The sequence below is a fragment of the Oryx dammah genome, unplaced genomic scaffold, assembly GCF_014754425.2.
Source record: "Oryx dammah isolate SB20612 unplaced genomic scaffold, SCBI_Odam_1.1 HiC_scaffold_4, whole genome shotgun sequence".
Taxonomy (NCBI): Eukaryota; Metazoa; Chordata; class Mammalia; order Artiodactyla; family Bovidae; genus Oryx; species Oryx dammah.
This window is the reverse complement of record NW_024070188.1, coordinates 58,562,404-58,574,836: the sequence shown is the minus strand read 5'-3', so window position 1 is coordinate 58,574,836 and position 12,433 is coordinate 58,562,404. Positions and strand designations below refer to the sequence as shown.

At 41.8% G+C, this 12,433-nt stretch overlaps 1 protein-coding gene across 8 annotated transcripts in view; it reads right to left on the bottom strand.

The window, feature by feature from the left end:
* The window catches only part of EYA4 (EYA transcriptional coactivator and phosphatase 4), a 367,841-nt gene that overhangs the window by 320,561 nt on the left and 34,847 nt on the right, over positions 1–12,433 (bottom strand). For 3 of the 8 annotated variants that reach the window (XM_040239257.1, XM_040239261.1, XM_040239263.1), the window contains exon 1: positions 144–565. The exons of 1 other annotated variant lie outside the window; for it this stretch is intronic. The gene's annotated coding sequence lies outside the window, so the exon portion shown is untranslated. Of the gene's footprint in view, positions 1–143; positions 568–12,433 lie in introns of those variants that run through there. 4 more of the 8 variants (XM_040239262.1, XM_040239265.1, XM_040239259.1 and 1 more) reach the window with 3 other exon arrangements.

Below are 12,433 nucleotides of genomic sequence, written 5' to 3'. Positions count from 1 at the left end.
GGGACCCCGGGGCCCACACACCTTCCCGCAGAGCGCTCATCGCTTCTCGCTCCCGGCGCAGCCGCGCGCACTCTCCCGGGAGAGTTTGCGGGATCCCTGAAACGCGGACCCCGGGACAGAGGGTCGGAAGAAGAGGCACTCACCTCCTGCCGCCCGGACCGTCTCAGGATCCCAAAGTCCAAGTGACTCCCCCAGCAACAGATCTGTGCGTCCGTATTTACGTATTTATTCTCTTTCCTTCCAGTGTTGAAGTTTCGCCTTCACGCTATGCCTCTGGTGAAAAGAGGACATCCCCTTCGGCCACCCCCCCCACCTCCAACAAATAGCGTACACCAGTGGGGGAGAGACGGGGCGGGGGGAGAAGCGGCTACGAGGGGGAGGAGGAAAGGAGAGGAGCCAAAACTCCCGATGGCGACAGGAAAAAAAAAAAAAGTAGAAGAAAAGAAAAAGAGAGCGCGCGCCCAGCCACCGCGGTCCACACGGCCAGGCTTTTCTGCAGGCTCTCTCCCGCTCCGAAGCGGGAGCGACAGCTTCACGCAGCCAGGCTCGAAGTTGTGCGCGGAAGCCGGGAGCGGCGGAGCGTGCGCCGCACGGCGGGCAGCCTCGCACTTGCGCGCGGGGTGGGGGCGGGGGACGCCGGCGCCCGCGGCCACTGGAGGCCGCCGGGGGCACCCCCCAACCCCGGGGTCAGGCTGTGGCGGGGCGGCGGCACCCGGGAAAGCGACTCCTTTTTATTCGACCTCGGGCGATGGCCTGTTGTCATCGCTCGCGATCCCGCGTGGGCACCACTCGGGGGCCCTGGGCGTCCCCGGTGGCGCCGCGGTAATCTCCGCGCCCTCCGCGCCGCCCCCACCCCGCCCCCACTGGCCGGGCGCCGGCTGCAGCCACCTCCGGGTGGAGGGGAGGGACCCGCGGTCGCAGTCCCCTCCCCGGACCGGGGAACCGCAGTTTGTGCCCACCTGCTTCTGCCCGGCAGCAACCCCCCACCCCAGTTGTCTCTAACTCGGTCGCTACCCGATCCCCGGTGTGGACGACTTCGGGCGCCCAGCGGGACTCCTTTCCACTTACCCCCAGGGAGAAGAAAGAAGGAACTTCGCCTACTTGGAACTACGTAAAGTACAAAACACCCCACGTCGGACTGGGGAACTTTGAACGGAGGAAATACTCCTTTCCGTGAAGATGTATGCGAGGCACGAGGAGTGAGCAGTGTGGGGATAGCTGTGCTGGAAAGGGCCTGGGCCCCCGTCCAGCGCTGGGCGCAGGTAGGCATCCCTCCCAGACGCCCAAAGGTCAGGCTGCGACGACCGACTTCCAAGACAGCGTCAGAGCCTCCCCAGGCACATTGCTGAAGCGACATTTCCTGCGTAAGCCTTCTGCGCATGCAAGATACACCCACGTAGGATCTAATATTCTATATGCACCCATGTGGAGATCATAACCCGAGATCTGAGCAAAGTTGACAAGCAACAGTACATAAATTTTGCATCCATATCATCACCTCTTCGGTAAAACCTATTGTCAAAGTTAGGAACATCTTTCGTTGTCACATTGATTAAAAGTGTTTTGATTTGTTGAGAATTTACTGAGTGGCAGTCATTGCACTGGTCACTTATGGTACACGTGTGTTCATATAATTTTCACATCTCTGTGGTGGTTATTTAATCCTGTATAAGAGATAAGGAAACTGAGGCCAAAAGAAACCCAAGGAATGTTCCCAAAGATAAACCCAGTAGCCTCTATAAACACAAAGTCTATTATTCAACAAGCAGCCCTTCAAACTGCCTGAGCCACAACCCCAGAGCTTACAAGTAAACTAGTAGGAATGACACCCAAAGAAAGTTTAGTTTCGATATATTATCAACCGAATTATATTTTGCATAAAGTTCAGGAAAAAATTTCACCCTCTGCTTCACCTGAGTCTTCAGCAATGGACACGGACACCGTCGAGTTCAAAAGCAATCAACTTATTTTTTGATCAGTGGGGAATTATGTACAATAATTAATAGGCAATGGGAAAGGTGAAGTTGTAAATTTAAACTGATAAATGTACTCATTGCTGCACTCATCACTCACTGGGTGTTCTTTCCTACGGATTTATTTTGGAGGGCTTAGGCACTGCCAGGCTTGTTTCCTTTTCTGGTTCTCAAGGTAGAAGGGCTTTTGGCAGTGGGTTTGGCTCAAAGGGGATTTGAACCATGATCTAGATAAGAGCACATTTTGGCCTGAAGGATGCCAGCTCCTATACACTTAAGAGGGAAATATTCATGGCTAGATTCAGTTAACTTTGCAAGTCTTAATTTCCTCATTTTACAGGTGAGGAAATAAGGGCTCAGAATTTTTAGCAACTTCCTAATAAATGGCAGACCTAAGATTCAAACCAGCTTCTGTGTAACCGCAAAGGCCACTCCTAGCCACTGTCATGCTATTATTAGTAGTGGTAGTAGTGAGGAAAAATAGTAATTATTTTAGTACAGTTTATATGCTACAGGCAAAATATGCAATTTAAATGTTTTGTCAACCATTCATTGTCTAGGAATGCTCAGCAACTATAGTAATTATCAAGTAAAAATTAAGTACAAGGCTGAATGTACTACTCTCCTCCTAAGGCCACAGATTTTTACATTTCATTTTTTGTATGAAACATTATGTCTTAGTTTGACCTCTATATAAAAGTGAGAAGATGCATAATTTGGATAAAATAAAAATTCATACTTTAGTACAGCATGTCCACACAGATACAGGTTTTCAGCATGTTGCTTTCAGTTCAGTTCAGTTCAGTCGTTCAGTCCTGTCCGACTCTTTGCGACCCCATGAATCGCAGCACGCCAGGCCTCCCTGTCCATCACCAACTCCCAGAATTCACTCAGACTCATGTCCATCGAGTCAGTGATGCCATCCAGCCATCTCATCCTCGGTCGTCCCCTTCTCCTCCTGCCCCCAACCCCTCCCAGCATCAGAGTCTTTCCCGATGAGTAACTCTTTACTCACTCCTAAAATCATATTTTCAGCAATACTGATCTTACTTTCAAGTTACTTTGCTCCCACATAATTTTTTATAATCTACATAAGAATACGTTTTATAGAAGTTACCCTCCCTCAAAAAAACTAGAATTATATCACACTATTAGTTAACTTCTTATTAGTACTTTCAAGTTCATTTATACATATTACATAGATATCATCAGGAGTAATATAAAATCTCACGTTTTCAGTCCACCTTTGAAATAATTTGAGCACAAGAGATTTAATAATTTTAAAGTTGTATAGGCAAAAGTGTATTGCCTATTTAGACAAGGCATTATTTCCAGCATTTCTACTAAATATAACTTTTATAATTATTGCCATATCATCTTTAATACTGTTAACTCAATGTTATTCTTTAAGCTGTTTTTTATTATATAATTATATATGATAAAGGAAACTTTTTATCATTATCATAAATGGAAAATCAATATAATTTGCCATGAATAGAGGATGACCTTGCAAATGAGTCATTTTTACAGAAATAAAAATTATCTTGTACCACCTAAAATTATCTGACACCAGTTTGAGAAACACTGGTTTAAAGATTTACACTCCTTGTGTCCCTTGAGTTTTCCAAAACATATTTTCTAGCCTTCCTTTTCCATCACTGTAGAGAAATGTTGAGTCCAAATTTTTTTAGCTATTACATTTAGAATTATTGTATTAGTAAATTATTTCCATACTTGAAGTATTTGAAATTGAAGTGTCTTTTGAAAATTAATTTTATTATTTTTCTCAATATCTTACTTGTAAAATGTGAACAATTTATAAACCCACAATTAAAAATCAAATTACTTTCAAGGAAGATAATTTAGGCAGTTACCTTCCGAATCACCCCTCAACAATCTTAAACCTTAACCTCTGAAAAAGAAACTTTCCAACTGAAGTGGCAGCATCTATTGGTGCAGTCTGGTACTGCACCCAACAGAGTTCTACAAGGCAATGAGGAGAGGAAGACAGATCATTGGGAGAAGCTCAAACAGCCTGAAATGATATCCAGGGAGGAAAATTTTGAAGTATGAAATCTGCTGGAAAAGTCTGGAAGTGATTCAGAAACACTAGAAGGTTTGAAATGACATGAACCAGGAAATCAGAGTATCCTTGAATGTATAATTTCATCTGAAAAAGGATATTTGTTGTGGGGGGATAAAAATAAAGATGACTTTATAGTGTAAACTGGTGGAAATAAAAAATTCACTTATTAAAAAGTCCTTTAACCAACCCTTCCTGCAGTTATCATCTATTATTTATTTTTAAAGTGTGCATGGCACTGTTCTGGCATTGGTTTGCGTGTTCAGTTCAGTTCAGTCGCTCAGTCATGTCCGACTCTTTGAGACCCCATGAATCGCAGCACGCCAGGCCTCCTGTCCATCACCAACTCCCAGAGTTCACCCAAACCTACATCCATCGAGTTGGTGATGCCATTCAGCCATCTCATCCTCTGTCGTCCCCTTTTCCCCCTGCTCCCAACCCCTCTCAGCATCAGAGTCTTTTCCAATGAGTCAACTCTTTGCATGAGGTGGCCAAAGTACTGGAGTTTCAGCTTTAGCATCATTCCTTCCAAAGAACACCCAGGACTGATCTCCTTTAGAATGAACTGGTTGGATCTCCTTGCAGTCCAAGGGACTCTCAAGAGTCTTCTCCAACACCACAGTTCAAAAGCATCAGTTCTTCGGCACTCAGCTTTCTTCACAGTCCAACTCTCACATCCATACATGACCACTGGAAAAACCATAGCCTTGACTAGACAGACCTTAGTTGGCAAAGTAATGTCTCTGCTTTTGAATATGCTATCTAGGTTGGTGCATGTAAGTCAAATTAAAAAAATCAAAGCCCTCTATGAGCTCATAGTCCAAAACTTTATTTTAATTTTAATTTTATTTTAAAGTAACCTTAAGGGGAAACCATTCCATCACTTTAGTAAGGACAAACGTTATGCTAGAAAATGGAATAAGACACTTACTGAACACAAGTTCATGTACCAGACACCAGACTGACTGAAACTCAGAGTTTGGAGTAGAGAAAGGTTTATTCCAGGGCCAAACAAGGAGAAGGGTCACAGTTTGGAATTCAGGAAAGGTCTTAGGAGACTGAATGAAGCCTAATACCCACAAACAAGAAACAGGGGACATAGAAAGGATTTGTATCTCAGAGGACCCTATAGAGTCCTGCTTGTTTTCAATACTACATTCACCAAAAAAGAAGACAGAAGACTGGATGCTTGTAGAAATAATCCCAGAATAGATCTCTTAAATTACTCATTTTTGGTACATTTAAAGCCCAGCTGGACGTATACACAATTCTTAAAAAATAAAGTCATTCGGTAATTGTCTCAAACATTTTAAGCCAAATCCTTTGAGCTTTGGGAGAGTGAGCTTCCACATGGTGGCTCAGTGGTAAAGAATCTGCCTGCCAATGCAGGAGACACAGGTTCTATCCCTGGGTCAGGAAGATCCCCTGGAGAAGGAAATGGCAACCCACTCCAGTATTCTTGCCTGGAAAATCCTATGGGCAGAGGAGGCTGGTGGGCTACTACAGTCCATGGGATCTCAAAAGAGTCCAATAAGACTTAGCGACTAAACAACAACAATCAGGAGCTAGATTAGATTTAACACTGTTTTCTCTACTACTTTGCCAATAACAGAACAAATAAAGATAAAACATGATTGCCCAGAAGTCTAAAGTTCTGTGCTCCTGGTTTTCTAAAATCTATAAACAAACACATTTTCTGAGTAATTTTGTACAAACAGATCAAGCTTAAAAAGGTTTTCTACTGGTTTGTGAAAATGAGGAAATCGGATCTGCAGGGGACCTGTTGGGTCATTCTCTTGTGCTGGGCTCTCTGCTAAACTTCCTCATTCTTAGCTGAGTCTCTAAAGAAAAGGAAACGCACACTCTCTGGGAGACAGCTTCATTATATTTACTTTTCAATTCTCTCGAAATTTTTTCTCAAGTCAAATCCTTTTAGTACCATATTATGCAATCCTACTCTATCTTTCGTGTTTACACCCAACTTTCAGATGTTTATAAACAGATATCATGCCCACTTTTAGTCATCTGTTAGCCACATTAAACAAATGTAAGGCCTTTTAATCTGGTTTCAGTTCAGTCTCTCCAGACCCTTAATCATCCTTATTGCTTGTCTCTGAACTATTTCCAGTTTCCTAGATGTTCATTTTCATTAGACGAATCCCACACTGAATGAGTTATTACAGGTGTGGTCTCATTAACATAGCAGAATGAATCCTACATTTATTTTTTCTCCTGTGGCATTATGTCCTGACTTCCCGGCAAATCCCCACCAGCTCTGCTACTTCCATATTCTGACAAACTTAGTCTAATGTTGTTTTCCTCAATTTCACCTCACACAAGTGTTTTTTTTTAGCAAACTCTAACGAGCCTGATTTCTTCTCCAGGACTTCAAAAACCCAGTTTTAAATGATAGTAGAAGTCAAAATATGAATAAGATTACTTCGTTGTGCTTTTGATTTCATTGGCTTATCAATGCCTACATCTCAAAATAGGAAATGTCCAGTCAATCTCTTTTTGCACACAACTCTTCATCATATAGTCTTATGATACATGTCTGCCTGTAAAAAACTGTCCACTGATTGTAATCTGAAAGTCCCCAAATGTACAGTTCAATGGTTGGTGGAAGGAGGAAAATTAAGGATAGCAAATAAACTGATTTGACAATTTTAAAGTAATGTATTTGGCATAGTCAATTCCAGTATCCATTCATTTTATAAAATCACAAAGTTAGGAAGATTGCTAAATTGCAGAAATCCATTTAAACTGAATATTTTTGAGTGAAACTATTATAACACCACTGAAAACTATACTGAAAGCTTTATAATGTCCATTCCTTCCACTATATTTTATAGCACATTTAGAAACTATTTATACAATGTTTTTCAATTTTTGGTATATATTCTCAGCACCAACTCCAACACCGATTAAAATGGCTGTTCTGTTCATCATATTTATTCTTCCACCAATCCTCTCCAAAATATTAGTCAGGACTAAGCGTGCCTACTTGCTATTGTTCAATCACTAAGTTGTGTTCAATTCTCTGTGATCCCATGAACAGCAGCATGCCAGGTTTCCCTGTCCTTCACTATCTCCTGGAGTTTGCTCACTCATGGTAAATCCTAGAAATTTGATTTTTACCCCCATCCTTTTACTAATCTCCTTTTCAGAAGTCTGGGAAGTCTCACTCCCAGGTGGCACAAGTAATAAAGAACCTGCCTGCCATTGCAGGAGTCATAAGAGATATGGGTTCTATCCCTGGGTCGGGAAGATCCCCTGGAGAAGGAAATGGCAACCCACTGCAGTATTCTTGCCTGGGGAATCCCATGGACAGAGGAGGCTGGTGAGCTACAGTCCATAGGGTTTCAGGGTCAGACAGGACTGAAGCAACTTAGCACGCACAGGAAGCCTCACTGTAGGCCATGGTGACATCTCAAGCCAGACACACTCCAAGGTGAACGCATCAGCTCAGCGACTCCCCCAGCTTCTCCCACCACCTCCTCTTCTTGAATGAATTTTGTCACCACTTTCACTAATGCTTCTTCATCTCGCTTTCTTTCATTCCATAATCACTAAATCAAGAGGATGAGGTTATTTTGCATCGGCAATGTCTCCCCATCTATTCTTTCATTTCTTTCTTATAGCTGCCTCCCTCCCTATGCCTCTTCTGTCATCATCAGCATTCCCCCCTCCTCTAGGTTCTTTCCTGCTCATCAGAAAACGAATCTTGCATTTTCCTTTGTTTTCCATGAACAGCACCTTGTATCTAGAACTTGATCAACAGTTGCTAAAAATATAAAATTAGATGCTTAAATGAAGAATGAACACATACTCCAGTTGATAACCTGACTTCATTATAGCAGAAGACATTTAGTGTGATGAAGACTTTCCTCCTGTAAGTTTAATTTGTGTATTTTAATCTAACTCTTGTAGGATCCCCTTTGGGAAATTTGATATACTCCCTAAGCCCAAACCAATTCCCTCTTTTGTATTCTGCATTTTACTATTCCAAATTAGCAGGGATAAAGTGTTCTTTGTGTATCCTATGGTTCAGGACCTGTGATGAACCATCCCAGCTTCATGACAGAATTTCCAAAGCAGCCTATGTGTTTAAAAAAAAACAGAGATTGGGGCATATGGCTCAGGAGGTGAGCTTGAGGACAACCCACTGAGACAGGAAGCTTTATGTCTACAGATGAGGGAGGTCTGGGTTAGAAAAAGGCAGGAGGGGAAAGATTCAGAATAATTGCCTTTCTCAGTGCCTATGTAGCGCTGGGGAAATAATAAGGGTTCATTACTATTGCCCTGAACTAAATGAACTGATTTAGCCACAGTGCCCCTGCTAGCTTGTTTTTAACCTCAAGGGAGCCAAAGCTACCCCATCTGAAATGAAAGGATGAGCCCACAAACCTTTATTTGAAGATGAAATGAGTAGTGCACCTTAGGGAGGCCTTTATTCTGGTGCTTCTCTATTCTGCCTCATCTGAATTTTTGAGTTCTGAAAGCCCTGTAGCCTTCCTCTTGTGTGTGCATGTTTAGTTGCTTCAGCTATGTCTGACTCTTTGTGCGTCTATGGACTGTAGCCAGACAGGCTCCTCTGTCCAAGGGATTCTCCAGGCAAGAATACTGGAATGGGTTGCCATGCCCTCCTTCAGAGAATCTTCCTGACCCAGAGATCGAGCCCAGATCACTTTACATCTCCTGCATTGATGGGTGGATTCTTTACAACTAGCGCCAACTGGAAAGTCCTTTCCCTTCAAATAAAAGGCAGTCCAATTTATAAGAATTGACCTTTTGTCTGCATAGGAGCCACTGAAAAAGCTATTTTAATTTCGAATGAAAAAATAGCCCATAAACACTTAATTTTTTCCCAAATTGGCCTTATTGTTAAAAGAAATGTTCATAACTGCCAGAACTAAGGCCACTCAGGAAATTCAAGAGACCAGTGACATTGCTTAGCATTCATTTTGGGTTTCAGGATATCAAATTCTAAAATGCTCTTCTTTCACTGTCAAATCCTTTCCTCAGTTTTCCTATTTGAGAACCCGTTGTTTGGTAATTGGTCCCACTGACAAGCTTTTCATTGGAACTTTCTTCTCCCTTGACTTTTGTTGGGTGCTCTGGATTCAGTCACCTCCACCTCTCTGATCACTCTTTGTTTATCCTTTCCTTGAATCTCCTCTGGCCACTTAAATGTGGATGTTCTCAGCATCTGTTCTTAGCCTCCACAAACACTCAGTCAATCTGAGGAGAGACAGAGATGAACCAGGCAGAGTCCCTGTCCTTCAGGAAGTTTCAGTCTAGAGGAGAAAATAGGGCATGCTAGGAAAGATTGAGGGCAAGAGGAGAAGAGGGCAACAGAGGATAGATGGTTGGATGGCATCCCTGACTAAACAGACATGAGTTTGAGCAAACTCTGGGAGACCATGAAGGACAGGAAAGCCTGGTGTGCTATAGTCCTTGGGGTTGCAAAGAGTCAGACATGACTTAGTGACTGAACAACAACCGCCACCCGCCAGGCTCCTCTGTCCATGGGATTCTCCAGGAAAGAATACTGGAGAGGGTTGTTGCCATTTCCTTCTGCAGGGGATCTTCCCGATCCAGGGATTAAACCTAGGTCTCCATATTGCAGGCAGACTCTTTATCATCTGAGTCACTGGGAGAGCCCCCAGCTTACACTCTTGCCAACAGGTAAATCCCAAATGTGGTTCTAAACTTTTTAGCAGTGAGTCAAAAATAGAAACTTGATTAGTTATACAATTCTCAGTGTCATGAAAATATAGATAGCCTATAATTCTGATGACCCTAAGGCTTGTCTTCACACTAAAGACAGTGTGTTATGTCACATACTAATTCTCTATAACAGCCTGCTAAGTAGATGTAATGACTTCTTCCACTGGCCTATTCTCAGTGTTAAGGTTCAGTTCAGTTCAGTTCAGTCGCTCAGTCATGCCCGACTCTTTGTGACCCCATGAATTGCAGCACGCCAGGCCTCCCTGTCCATCACCAACTCCTGGAGTTCACTCAGACTCACGTCCATCGAGTCAGTGATGCCATCCAGCCATCTCATCCTCTGTCGTCCTCTTCTCCTCCTGCCCCCAATCCCTCCCAGCATCAAAGTCTTTTCCAATGAGTCAACTCTCCGCATGAGGTGGCCAAAGTACTGGAGTTTCAGCTTTAGCATCAGTCCTTCCAAAGAAATCCCAGGGTTGATCTCCTTCAGAATGGACTGGTTGGATCTCCTTGCAGTCCAAGGGACTCTCAAGAGTCTTCTCCAACACCACAGTTCAAAAGCATCAATTCTTTGGCACTCAGCTTTCTTCACAGTCCAACTCTCACATCCATACATGACCACAGGAAAAACCATAGCCTTGACTAGACGGACCTTACTTGTGTCTTAAAAATATACATATTGTAGCTGGGAAAGACAGTGCAGGTGCTCCAAAAGAGTCCTACAAGACTAAGCAACTAACCCTTTTCTCTTTTAATGGTATCAGCTACTGTAGTTTGCCTTTTTGTACTAGTCTTAGCCCTATACCATTTAAGCTCTATCCTATTTTTCTTCTCTCATATGCTTTTATTTTTTTTCTAATCATATTTTAGCCACATAAACTGCCTATAAATAAGGAGCTTTTAAAAATGCTCTTACTATTTTGAATGACTACATAACAAAAAATAGGGCCAAAGTCACTTTGATTATTAAAATTAAAAGCAATTGGGAAAATCAATTATATGGTGATATAAATAGTCTGCATAGAGTAAACAGAGAAGGCAATGGCACCCCACTCCAGTACTCTTGCATGGAGAATTCCATGGACGGAGGAGCCTGGTAGGCTGCAGTCCATGGGGTTGCTAAGAGTTGGACACGACTGTGTTGAGAGAGTGAAGGACAGGGAAGCCTGGTGTGCTGCAGTCCATGGGGCTGCAAAGAGTTGAACACGACTGAGTGACTGAACAACAACAACATCAAAGTGTATCCAGGGTTAAAGTTCTAGGACTCTTGCATTTTTAAAATATATCATCCATTCCTGAGTAATTCCTTCCACTGTTTCTCTAACTTGCTTACTCAACCATTGTCAGCAACCCACTGAAGAACTTCAGATAAAAATTTATTTTCTTTTTTCAATAACAGTAAGATAATCAAGATAATCATTGTCAAAGAATTACTGATTTTATAAGGCGTAAATATGTTTGATTGTAATCTGCCTCAAACTTCTCACTGATAGCTGCAGAACACTAATTGCAGAGAATTTCAGTGATTTGCTCATTAATTGTTGGAGAAAAGGAAGTAGAATACAGGTTTCTCAACTCTTCTCATGCTGGTTGAAGTTGCTGAGCACGTCACATTGTGCATATTATAACTGAGGATGACAAATTTTAATAGGAACTCTAAATATAATTTTCTATAAAGATATGTAACTAATTAAGAAGTAACAGAAATGTCAAGACTCATCCTTATTATGCCCTCCTTTTTTTCTTACTGTTTTTTTTTAAATTTATTCTTTGCAGCACTTTATTGTTGCTGATGCTGTTTAGTTGCTAAGTCAAGTCCAACATTTTTGTAACCCCATGACAGTAGACAACCAGGTTCCTCTTCCATGAAACTTCTCAGGCAAGAATATTGGAGTGGCTTGCCATTTTCTTCTCCAGGGGTGCTTCCTGACCGAGATGGAATCTGTGCCTCTTGCATTGCACGTGGATTCTTAACCATTGAGCCCCCAGAGAAGCCCACAGCACCTTTTATTTGCTGGCTAAAATTGAAAACTGATAAAACAATTCTTTAGTATAGGTTTCCTGTTGTATAGAATTCAGAATATTATTACAAAGGGAGAATGAATGAGATCCATTTACCATGGTCATCAGATTTCAGGAATCAAGCACACATGAATTTACTAATTTTACTAACATTCCCTGTAGAAATTGGACGTCAATTCAAAAGCAAGTTATAAATGGCAATAAGAATAAACCATGAATGTCATATGTATGTATATAACATTGCTTTTAAGTTTTATATTAATTACTTTTTAAAGAAAGTGAGTCTTCCATTTACAGCTTTATTCCTAGTATCAAAATTCAAAGGTGTTTATGTTTGATAAGGTGAATATTCTATCAATACTAATATTATGTTACTTTCCTCAAAACAATGCTAATGCAGTTTGAACACAACACTGTGATGTTTAACTTAAAAAGACTGTCAAAGTAAAAATGAAGTATAATATTTAAAATGGATAACCAACCAGGACTTACTGTATAGAACATGGAATTCTGCTCAATGTTATGTGGCAGCTTTGATGGGAGGGGAGTTTGGGGGAGAATGTATATGTATATGTATATGTATATGTATATGTATATGTATATGTATATGTATATGTATATGTAT